This window comes from Oncorhynchus masou, chromosome 1 (assembly GCF_036934945.1).
Source record: "Oncorhynchus masou masou isolate Uvic2021 chromosome 1, UVic_Omas_1.1, whole genome shotgun sequence".
NCBI classification, from domain to species: domain Eukaryota; kingdom Metazoa; phylum Chordata; class Actinopteri; order Salmoniformes; family Salmonidae; genus Oncorhynchus; species Oncorhynchus masou.
Window position 1 is genome coordinate 8,389,801 of NC_088212.1, and position 13,527 is coordinate 8,403,327.

The following is a 13,527-nucleotide window of genomic DNA, read 5'->3' on the forward strand; positions in this document are numbered from 1 at the left end:
GTCCTATTTACTGTGGTCTGGTGAGACACTACCGTCCTATTTACTGTGGTCTGGTGAGACACTACCGTCCTATTTACTGTGGTCTGGTGAGACACTACCGTCCTATTTACTGTGGTCTGGTGAGACACTACCGTCCTATTTACTGTAGTTTGGTGAGACACTACCGTCCTATTTACTGTAAATCAGTCTGGTGAGACACTACAGTCCTATTTACTGTAGTCTGGTGAGACACTACCGTCCTATTTACTGTGGTCTGGTGAGACACTACCGTCCTATTTACTGTGGTCTGGTGAGACACTACCGTCCTATTTACTGTAGTTTGGTGAGACACTACAGTCCTATTTACTGTAAATCAGTCTGGTGAGACACTACCGTCCTATTTACTGTGGTCTGGTGAGACACTACCGTCCTATTTACTGTGGTCTGGTGAGACACTACCGTCCTATTTACTGTGGTCTGGTGAGACACTACCGTCCTATTTACTGTGGTCTGGTGAGACACTACAATCCTATTTACTGTAAATCTGGTGAGACACTAACATGAGCCCTGATTTACTTATCTGGTCAACTATCTGACAGTGCCCATATTTTAGACAGATAAGACACATGTTAAATTTATGAGGTACATTTTAGACACGTTTAAGTCCTGATTTACTGATCCGTCTGAATGAGATCTGGACATCCCTGTTTGATGTGTTGCCATGAGATTCTACCCTCTGTCCCCCTCCCCCATCAGGCCTATGCCCTATTTACTGGGAGCATGGAGCTGCTGTTCCTATTTACTGCCTGTCTGTGTAAGACAGTGATCTGCTGCAGGGTGAGACACTACAGAAGGCCCAGGTGGTTGAGCTGGTCAAGAACTACAAACAGGCCGTCACTCTGGCCATAGGAGTCTGGGAGACACTACAGTCAGCATGATTAAAGGTAACTGGTGAGACATATACAGTCCAAAATGGCACTGTAAATCAGTCTCAATAGACACTGCTGTTTTTTTTACTTTAAACTCATGTCTGGTAAGACACAACAGTCTTATTTACTGTCAAGTCTGGCCTAGGAACAGTCCTAACTGTAGTTCTGGTGAGACACTACAGATTTTTACGTTGTAAACTCTGGTTTGAGACACAACCTTCCGGTTATTACTGTGGTCTGGTGAGACACTAGGCTACCCTGCTGCCTGTGGTCTGGTGAGACACACTAGTCCTATTTACAGTGGTCTGGTGAGACACTAACAGTCCTATTTACTGCAGAGCCTCAAAAATCCTCTACGACACTCCAACCACTAGGCTACCCTGCTGTCTCTAAACTCTAACCACTAGGTGGTGTCTGGTGAGACACTACGCTCCTATTTACTGTGGTCTGGTGAGACACTAAAGTCCTAACCACTGTGGTCTGGTGAGACACTACCGTCCTTTACTGTGGTCTGGTGAACCACTAGGCTTCCCTGCTTACTGTAAATCAGGGTCCATATAGGAGCACCCTTTGACTGCAGATCAGGATCAGATAACTACACCAGTCAAATAGTGTGGATAATGCTGCAGAGAGAAAAGTTGTGAACTTGAGCTTAACCCTCTGAGCCCAATGGTCCCTGAACAATATGCTTACCTTAAATCAGTCTGCCTGAGACACTACCGTCCTATTTACTCCCTTGCCCCCTCATTTCCTGATTCTTTCCCTCTCCTCAACTATCTCCAGCTGCTCATATAGGTGTAGGATAAGACACATGGTCAGGATGGATGCATTTTAGTCCTTTTCTGATTTATCCGTTGAATAGATCTGGCTTCCTAGAGGTAAGAGGGCCACTGACACACCAGTGACGTTTTTAAATCAAAATGCAAAACCCACATTTTTATACTGCGGACTTTTATCAATGCTTTAACGGTCTATTAGTCTGTTGTTGTTTGTACAATTTAAAATAAAGGTTGGTTTTTCTGTTGTTTTTTTTTTTCATGGAATACAAACAGCGCCTCCTCCTGGTCCACGGTCGCTGGTCCTACCGTGAGGATGATTAAAGTTAACTTACAATATACTGTCCAAAATGGCACCTAATCATCTCAATAGTCCACTTCTTTTAACCTTTCTTCTCGGATTCTCAGCATCCAGGATGACAGGAAGGGTGACTAAAGCCTCAGGGGGATTAGCGGGGGAGAAGTTAGGGGAGGGAGAAGAGCCTTTTCTTAACAACACTGTCATCTCAGATTTTCAAAATATGCTTTTGAACCATAGAAAGGGACTAATTTGTGTAAGGGAGTATGCAAAGGGAGCATAGCATTTTGAGTAGCGGGGGGAGAAGATTTTGAGGGAAAGAGATAGGGGGATAAATAAAATCATTTACCTTTGACGAGCTTCTGATGTTTTCAGGGGGGGAGACTCTCAGTTACATACCAAATGCGCAGGGAGGAGAAGTCTGTGAGTAGGAGAAAGTTCCGTTTTCTACATTGCGAGAGGAGGGAGAGAGAGGGGGGGAAATTTCAGTCGGGGAGAAACGTAAAAGCGGGGGGGATTAAGGGGACATAATATCGGGGGAAACATGGCAAACGTTGTTTGGAATCAATCCTCAAGGGTTTTTTCACATATCTCTTCATTGATATGCAGGGGAGGGGAGCTTGCTTTCCTCTCTGTAGAGGGGATGGAAAAATACTGGGAGCTGAGTTTTGGCACCAAGAGGGGCAGGACAGGGGGGGGACAGAGAGGGGGGGAAATGGGGTCTCTTATGGTCAATCTTCCAATGATCTGCCTACAAACAGGTCACAATGAGGGCAGACACCTTGGGGAAACGGGGGGGAGAAGAGGGGAGGCTCATTCCTCTCGCATTCACAGCCATAGGAGACAATGGAAAACAGAGCCTCAAAAATCCTGCTCATTTCCTGGATGCCGTCTCATCTTGGTTTTGCCTGAAGCTCAGGGAGGGCACGCACAGAAAATATCTTGGGAGGGACACGTCAGAGTGTTTTCTTTCGAAAGCTATCAATTATATGCATAGTCGAGCATCTTTTTGTGACAAAATATCTTGTTTAAAGGAGGAGAGGATCCAAAAAGAGAAGGAGGGAGAGCCCCCAGAGGGGGAACAGGTTAACTAGGCATGTCAGTTAAGAACAAATTATTATTTTCAATGGGAGAAGGAGAGGAACAGTGGGTTAACTGGTTCAGGGGCAGAGAGACAGATTTGTACGTTGTCAAGAGGGGGGTTTGAACTTGCAACCTTCCGGGATTAGTCCAACGCTCTAAGGGGAGGGACCCTGCTGCCTCTGCACTCTAACCAGGGGACCCTGGCCAGAAACTCCAACCAGAAGGCTTCCCTGAGAGGGCCCCAGGGTCCAGGAGGAGCAGAGGGGGAGAAGGAGGGGAGGGAGAGACACGGGGGAAATAGGGGATGAGAATGCTGCAGGGAGAAAAGTTGGGAGGGAGATAACCCTTTGGTCAACCCAATGAATTCTAAACAACTGGTATACTCCACTACTTCTATTTCTTTAAAGCCCCGTGCAGTCATTACATTTTTAAATCATTGTTTATGTCTAATAAATCACTGTCCAGCTGTGTTTAGGTGTAGAAAATAACGGTCAGGAGGGTATTATGTTAGGTCATAGTCTCTTCAGATTACACAGCCATTTTTCCAGCCAAAGATAGGAGTCACAAACCAGTGACGTTTTTAAATCAAAATCAAATTAATTTTATACTTTGATGATTTTATCAATGAACGGTCTATTAGTCATGTTGTTTGTACACAATACATGTTGTTTTTTTCTGTAATGTTATTTTTATGGAAAAATCTCAGTTCACATCGCTGGTTACATGCAGGATGCTGTAATGTTCCAAAACATCTGGTGGTTTTGCAGAAATACTAATAATACATTGACAAAAGATTCTAGTGTTATTCACAGATTCTAAAGATATGACATCTCCTTAATGCAACCGCTGTGTTCAGATTTGAAAAAAACTTTACAGAAAAAGCATCATCTGAGAAAGTCGCTCAGAACCCAAAACAGCCAGAGGAATATCCGCCATTTTGGAATCAACAAAGTTAGAAACAACACCATAAATATTCACTTACCTTTGATGATCTTTGTCAGAAGGCACTCCCAGGAATCCCAGTTCGACAATAAATGACTAATTTGTTCCATAAAGTTCCATCATTTATGTCCAAATAGCCACTTGTTGTTAGCGTGTTCAGCCCAGTAATCCATCTTCATGAGGCGCAGGCATTTCATCCAGACAAAAACTCAAAGGTTCCATTACAGTCCTTTAGAAACATGTCAAACGATGTATGGAATCAATCGTTAGGATGTTTTTAACATAAAACATCAATAAGGTTCCAACCAAAGAACTCCTTTGTCTTCAGAAAGGCACCGGAACGAGAGGTAACTCTGTCGGGAGCACGTGATATGAGACCGAGGCACTATGCCAGACCACTGACTCAAACAGGTCTCATGAGCCCCTCCTTTATAATCCTCATTCAAATTTCAAAAGACGGTTGACATCTAGTGGAGGCCCTAGGAAGTGCAACCTCATCCATATCTCAATGTGTACTCGGTAGGCCAAGCTTTGAAAAACTACAAACCTCAGATGTCCCAGGTTTTTCCATATGATTGGATTCAAACAATTTTCTCAGAGGTAATAATAATATGCATATATTAGCATTTGGGACAGAGTAGGAGGCAGTTCACTCTGGGCACGCTATTCATCCAAAAGTGAAAATGCTGCCGTCTATCCCAAAAAGGTTAAGAAGTGCATTTCGGTGGGTCATGTTTCAGAGGACGCATGAATCGACCTTCTCCTCTCCCGAGCCCGTTGGGAAGATGCAGCGATGAGACAAGATCAAAATCACGAAATTGTGGAGAAAAAGTGTGTAAAAAATTCAAAACAAATAAACTCTTACACTTAAAAGGGCATTATTATCATTTATACAATTTCAGAGTGTTATTTCGACCTCGTAGTGTGGAAATCAATTATTATTCTTTATTTTTTTACAGAAAATCACATTTTTGACTGCACTACCCCTTTAAAACAACTGTTCAGTATTTTCAGATATATAAGTTTATTTGTCTCTGATGATCTGATTGTGTTTCTGCCAGACCGTGTATGAGAGTGGTTCATCACGTTGTATAACCTAGTCTACACAGCACTTCCTGTACTGGGTATGAGTCTGTTTGACCAGGTAAAACATGTGTGATGTCAATGTGTTTTGAGTGCACTACTTCTATGTCTTTCATGTGTGCAGTGCAGGAATTAATGTGTTTATGCAATATCACGTGTGCATTTCTTGTTTCTCCCACATTTAGATTTGTGTAATTGAGAATATTTTTCCTACCTCACTGTCTCCCCCTGGTGTCCAGGATGTGAATGACATGTAAAGTTTCCAGCAGCCCCAGCTGTACGTTCCAGGCCAGATAAATCAGTACTTCAGTAAGACAGCCTTTTTAAGTGTGCCCTCCACAGTATCAACAGCCATAGTGCTGTTCTTCATACCTTTGCTGCCATGTACGACACGGTCCAGGAATCCCAGACATTGCCGACTACCAGTCTAATTTGCCCTAAAGCACAGATTGTCTGGTCATCACTGTCTGTATGCAGTTACAGTACAATCTTCATTAGCATTTACAGTACAAAAATCAAAGGTTCCATTACAGTCCTTTAAACATGACAATACATTATGGAATACATTAGGAGTACAGTACAATACAATACATTATAAGTACACCAAAGAAGTTGTACCATAAATTAGGCATTGGAGTAGAGTAACTCTGTACAACACAATACATTAGAGTACATTATGCCAGTACCAGTACAATACAAACAGGTTAGAGTACATTATAGTCCTACATTAAATTACAAAGACAGTACAATACAGTACAATAAATTACATTACATACAATACAATACATTAGAGTACAGGCCAATACATTTGAAAAGTACAATACATCAGATGTCCCACTTACAATACATTGGATTTTTCTCAGGTTTTACGCCTACAATATGAGTTAGTTAGTACAGTACATCACAATACATTTTAGAAACTTACAGTACAATACAATACATTAATACATACAATATATTACATTGAGTACAGTACAGTACAATACATTAGAGTACAGTACATACAATACAAAGTGAAAATGTACAGTACATCCCAAAAAGGTTACAGTACATTTAGGTACAGTACATGTTTCAGAGTACGTACATACAATAAATTACATTAGAGTACAGTTGGGAAATACATTGAGACAAGTACAAAATCACGAAATTGTGGAGAAAAAGTGTGTACAATACATTAGAGTCAAAACAAATAAACTCTTACACTTAAAAGGGCATTATTACATTACAATACATTAGAGTGTTATTACAATACATTAGTGTAAATCAATTATTACATTTTTTTACAGTAAAATCACATTAGAGACTACAATACATTAAAACAAGTACAATATTTTTAGATATATAGGTTATTTGTCTCAATACATTGTTACTACAGACAATACATTAGAGTACAGTACAATACATTAAGTACAGTACAATACATTCCTGTACAGTACAGTACTGTTTGACCAGGTAAAACATGTGTGATGTACATGTGTTTACAGTACAGTACATTACATGTGTTTATACAATATGCGTGTGCATTTCAGTTACAATACAATACATTTAGATTTGTGTACAGTACAATATTAGAGTACAGTACAGTACTCCCATGGTGTCCAGGATGTACAATACATTAGAGTACAGTACAGTACAATACATTCCAGGTACAGTACAGTACAATACATTAGTACAGTACAGTACATTAAGTACAGTACAGTACAATAAATTACATTAGTAGTACAGTACAATACAATACATTAGAGTCCGAGACAGTACAATACATTGCCGACTAGAGTCAGCCCTGCTACAAGACCTGTCTGGTCATCACTGTCTGTATACAATACAGTACAATACAATACAATACATTAGAATAGATGAGAGTACAGTACAATACAATACATTAGAGTACATTAGAGTACAGTACAATACAATACATTAGAGTACATTAGAGTACAGTACAATACATACATTAGAGTACAGTACAATACATTAGAGTACAGTACCATAAATTACATTACAGTAGAGTACAGTACAGTACACAATACATTAGAGTACAGTACAATACAATACATTAGAGTACATTAGAGTACAGTACAATAAATTACATTACAGTACAATACAGTACAATAAATTACATTACAGTACAATACAATACATTAGAGTACAGTACAATACAATACATTAGAGTACAGTACAATACAATACATTAGAGTACAGTACAGTACAATACATTAGAGTACAGTACAATACAATACATTAGAGTACAGTACAATACAATACATTAGAGTACAGTACAGTACAATACATTAGAGTACAGTACAGTACAATACATTAGAGTACAGTACAGTACATTAGAGTACAGTACAGTACAATACATTAGAGTACAATACAATACAATACATTAGAGTACAGTACAATACAATACATTAGAGTACAGTACAATACAATACATTAGAGTACAGTACAATACATTAGAGTACAGTACAATACATTAGAGTACAGTACAATACAATACATTAGAGTACAGTACAATACATTAGAGTACAGTACAATACATTAGAGTACAGTACAATAAATTACATTACAGTAGAATACAATACATTAGAGTACAGTACAATAAATTACATTACAGTAGAATACAATACATAAGAGTACAGTACAATAAATTACATTACAGTACAATACAGTAAAATAAATTACATCCCAGTACATTACAGTACAATGTATTACTGTACAATTATTTATTTATTTACCTTTATTTAACTTGGCACGTCAGTTAAGAATAAATTCTTATTTTCAATGACGGCCTGGGAACAGTGGGTTAACTGCCTGTTCAGGGGCAGAAGGACAGATTTGTACCTTTGTCAGCTCGGGGGTTTGAACTTGCAACCTTCCGTTTACTAGTCCAACGCTCTAACCACCCCAATACAGTGCAATGTATTACAGTACAGCAATTACAGTATAGTACAATGCAGTACAGTTCAGTAATTACAGTACAGTACAATGTATTACAGTGCAATGCATTACAGTAAAGACCGTACAATACATTGGGACCACAGTCAAGTACTGGGAAAAATGAAATCAATGTAAAATGGACCCAGATAAAAAAATAAAAATCTTACCTTTGACATGAGACACCACGACACGACTCTCATTTCCAAAAATAGGCATTTTGGCTGACTGAAACCTTGATTTATCTAGGTAAGTCAGTTAAAGAACAAATTCTTGTTTCACCTGCCCTGATTGAAAACGATTAGGCCATTGACATATCCGTGTGCCTGTCTGTCATTGGTAGTCAGTCTGTGTCCGTCCTTGTTCATCAGATGTATAACTCCCCCCCTCTCTCCCCCCCCTCTCCCTGTAGCTGTGTCCGTCCTTGTTCATCAGATGTATATAACCCCCCCCACCCCCCTCCCTGTAGCTGTGTCCGTCCTTGTTCATCAGATGTGTAACCCCCCCTCTCCCTGTAGCTGTGTCCGTCCTTGTTCATCAGATGTGTAACCCCCCTCTCCCTGTAGCTGTGTCCGTCCTTGTTCATCAGATGTGTAACCCCCCCCTCTCCCTGTAGCTGTGTCCGTCCTTGTTCATCAGATGTGTAACCCCCCTCTCCCTGTAGCTGTGTCCGTCCTTGTTCATCAGATGTGTAACCCCCCTCTCCCTGTAGCTGTGTCCGTCCTTGTTCATCAGATGTGTAACCCCCCTCTCCCTGTAGCTGTGTCCGTCCTTGTTCATCAGATGTGTAACCCCCCTCTCCCTGTAGCTGTGTCTGGACATGTCTTACTGGACAGCGGTGAACCACTTCTTTGTGTGGGGGAGTCTGGCCTTGTTTTTCACTGTCACCTTCACCATGTACAGCAACGGCACGTACCTCATCTTCCCTGCATCCTTCCCCTTCATCGGTGAACAGCGCCCTCACAACACACCACTACACTACACACCACTACACAACACTACACTACACAACACTACACAACACTACACAACACTACACACCACTACACAACACACCACTACACAACACACCACTACACTACACTACACTACACACACACACTACACACCACTATACAACACACCACAGCACTACACTACACACACCACTACACTACACTACACTACACACCACTACACACACACTGCTACACACTACACAACACACCACTACACAACACACCACTACACTACACACCACTACACTACACACACACCACTACACAACACACCACTACACAACACACCACTACACTACACACCACACCACACCACTACACTACACTCCACACCACTACACAACACAACACACCACTACACTACACACCACTACACTACACAACACACCACTACACTACACTACACACCACTACACAACACACCACTACACAACACACCACTACGCAACACACCACAACACACCACAACACACCACTACACTACACACCCCTACACTACCCAACACACCACTACACTACACACCACTACACTACACACCACACCACACCACTACACTACACTACACACCACTACACACCACAACACGACACTACACTACACACCACTACACAACACACCACAACACACCACTACACAACACACCACACCACTACATTACACTACACACCACACCACACACCACTACACCTCACTGCAACACTATCTTGAGCCAGGACAAACTCTAGACAGGGTGTGTGTGTGTGTGTGTGTGTGTGTGTGTGTGTGTGTGTGTGTGTGTGTGTGTGTGTGTGTGTGTGTGTGTGTGTGTGTGTGTGTGTGTGTGTGTGTGTGTGTGTGTGTGTGTGTGTGTGTGTGTGTTTGTGTGTGTGTGTGTGTCTCCCTGCATCAGGCACAGCCAGGAATTCCCTGAACCAGCCCAATGTGTGGCTGACCATCCTGCTCACCTCCATCCTCTGTGTACTTCCTGTGGTTGCCTACCGCTTCCTATTAATACAGCTCTGCCCCACTATCAACGACAAGGTGGGACCATTGACCAATCACACGTTGTCTTCTAGGAACACTAACCAATCACAAGCTGTCTTCTTGGAACACTGACCAATCACACACAGGCTTCTAGAAACACTGACCTTAAGGTCTAATTTAAAAATGATGAACAACAAGTGGAAATCTGACCTACAATCCTAGTCCCAAAATACCACCCTATGTCCTATATAGTGCACTACTTTTGACCAGGGCCATTATGGGAATAAGGTGCTATTTGTGGCACATCCCTACTGAATCTAAGATGAAGCCTATTCCTCCCCTTTCCTCCAGGTGATGTTCAAGGTGAGACAGGCCAAGGCCGCGCCCCCTCCCCTAGCCCGCCGTGCCCGGATTCGCCACACCAGCACACGCCGTTCCGGCTACGCCTTCTCGCATGCGGCGGGCTACGGGGACCTGGTGACGTCCAACCGTTTCCTGCGCAGTCACGCCATCACACTCACCACCGCTTTCACCCCTCTGGGACGCACCACGGGGTTCAGCCCCACTGGGAACGCTCTGAACTCCAGACCACAGGAAGTGGAGGTGACATCACTGCAAATGTACCACATGATGCGAGACCCCGCCTTCTGATGTACCGCACTTTGCCAGCCTTAAAGTCAGATAACATTCATATATTAACCACTTCTGAGCCTCACTTAGATAATTAATTTGATGATACAGCAGTAGCAATACAAGGATATAACATCTATAGAAGAGACAGAAATGCTTATGGGGGAGGTGCTGCTATATATATTTTTCAGAGCCATATCCCTGTAATGCTTAGAGAAGATGTCAAGTGTTATTGAAGTGTTGTGGTTGCAGGTTCACCTGGCACATCTAAAAGCCTCTTCCTTTAGGGTGTTGCTATAGGCCACCAAGTGCTAACCAAGTGTATAAATTATATGTGTGAAATGCTTGATAGTGTATGTATGTGATTTAAACAAAGAGGTCTACTTTCTTGGGGACCTGAATATTGACTGTTTTCCATGAAGCTGTCCCTTCAAGAGGAAGCTTTTCACTGTAACCAGTGCCTGTAATCTGGTTCAGGTTATTAATCGTTCTACCAGGGTGTTTTAAAATAACATAAAATTGGTCAGAAATACAGTGTAGACATTGTTAATGTTGGAAATGACTATTGTAGCTGGAAACTGCAGTTTTTTTCTGGAATATCTACATAGGTGTACAGAGGCCCATTATCAGCAACCATGATTATCATTTTAAAAGGCTAATTGATTATTAGAAAAGCCTTTTGCAATTATGTTAGTGCAGCTGAAAACTGTAGTGCTGATTAAAGAAGCAATAAAACTGGCCTTCTTTAGACTAGTTGAGTATCTGGAGCATCAGCATTTGTGGGTTCGATTACAGGCTCAAAATGGCCAGAAACAAAGAGCTTTCTTGTGAAACTCGTCAGTCTATTCTTGTTCTGAGAAATGAAGGCTATTCCATGTGTCACGATCGTCGTATTGAGGAGACCAAAGCGCAGTGTGATGTGAATACATCTTTTTAATGAAAGACGAAAAAACACAAAGTGCACTAAACAAACAAACAAAATAACAAGACGAACGTGACCGCTATCAAAACTGAGTGCAAACATGCAACATCACATAGACAATAACCCCTAGACAGTACAAAAACACATACTTCACCCATGTCACCCCTTGACCTAACCAAAATATATAAAGAAAACAAAGAATACTCAGGGCAGGGCATAACACCATGCGAGAAATTGCCAAGAAACTGAAGATCTCGTACAACGCTGTGTACTACTCCCTTCACAGAACAGCGCAAACTGGCTCTAACCAGAATAGAAAAAGGAGTGGGAGGCCCCGGTGCACAACTGAGCAAGAGGACAAGTACATTAGAGTGTCTAGTTTGAGAAACAGACGCTTCGCAAGAACTCAACTGGCAGATTCATTAAATAGTACCCGCAAAACACCAGTTTCAACGTCAACCCTGAAGATGCGACTCCGTGAAACGGAATGTAAACTTGCGAAATCAGGATGCTAGTACAAGGCTAGTTTCTTCCATGCTCAACCAGCCCTCTACTCCTCCACTGTGATGATATCCTAATTCAATCACACAGGTGAAGGGATGTACTGTACACTTCAACACTACCCATGGAGGGAGAGAGAGTCACATCCTGTCTGGCCAAGATGGATTGTGGGAGATGGAGGGCATCTCCAGCAGAATCCTGATTGTATGATTGAGTGTTCTTGTCCTTTAAACCTGTTTTTCATTCCTTTTATTCACATTTCAATTCAAAACTACCTGTGTGCCTGATTAGATAATATAAGACATTTGTTTTAGTGGAGGAGATAGAATAGATCTTCTGTTCACTAATTTAGCCCTCATCCAACAGTGTTGATCCTGAATGGGATTGTGAGAACGTTAGCATGCTAGCCATTAGCCTCTGGACCAGCGACAGGTAACTTCCAAAATAATGGAAACACATGAGTAAATGAGGGATACAAAGTATATTGAACGCTGATGCTTCCACACAGGTGTGGATCCTGAGTAAATGAATCAATTAACATCCCATCATGCTTAGGGTCATGTATAAAAATGCTGCGCAGGCCATTATTCTGGCTACCATGGCTATGTCCCCATAGGATGCACAGGGCACGAGTGGTCACTGAATGGTTTGATGAGCATGAAAACTACGTAAATCATAGGCCATTTCAGTCAACAGTTCTCAACCCGATTGAACACTTACGGGAGATTCTGGGGAGGTGCCTGAAACAGCGTTTCCCACAACCATCAACAAAACACCAAATTATGGAATTTCTTGTGGAAGAATATTGTCGCATCCCTCCAATAGAGTTCTAGACACTTTGTAGAATCTATGCCAAGGTGCATTGAAGCTGTTCTGGCTGGTGGTGGCCCAACGCCCTATTCAGACACTTTATGTTGGTGTTTCTTTTATTTTGGTAGTTACCTGTTAGTCCCAATACAACATAATGACATCAGTTGAGAGGCACAGGGACAGACATGGAGCAGCGGCCCTCGGATGAAGAGACATTTAGGCAGCAGACACAAGGTTGCTGTTTCAACCCCCGGACAGAACTGGTCAGTATTTTTTTTACACTCATTTCAATATTTCATTATTCATAAAAATAAAAATAAACACCCATTGTAATATTATGTCAACTGTTTTATCGTGTCTATGTATTTGAAACATGGTTGGTAATAGAGAAAGATGTTAGACATTTACAATGAGTCACTTAACATTGCACCAGTTTGCTGCTCTTTAGTGACATGTTATATTAGAGAGGAGTCCTCTATACACGTCTATTTTAGACCAGAGGAGAAATATCAGATAGCTCGATAGAAATAGCTTCTCTAAACTAAGGGGAAACAGAATCTGATCAGAGAGCTATAATAGAAAAGAGATTACATGTATATCCATTGATTTAGAGCAAGTGCTCGATGTCAGTCAAGTGTTGAATAAAAAGGTGAAAAGGGAACTGAACACTGATTGTGC

General features: G+C 41.6%; 1 pseudogene; it reads left to right on the top strand.

Annotated features, from left to right (window-relative positions):
* The window catches only part of LOC135506452 (probable phospholipid-transporting ATPase IM), a 123,833-nt pseudogene extending 110,674 nt beyond the window's left edge, over positions 1–13,159 (top strand).
* Positions 13,160–13,527: the final 368 nt, after the last annotated feature.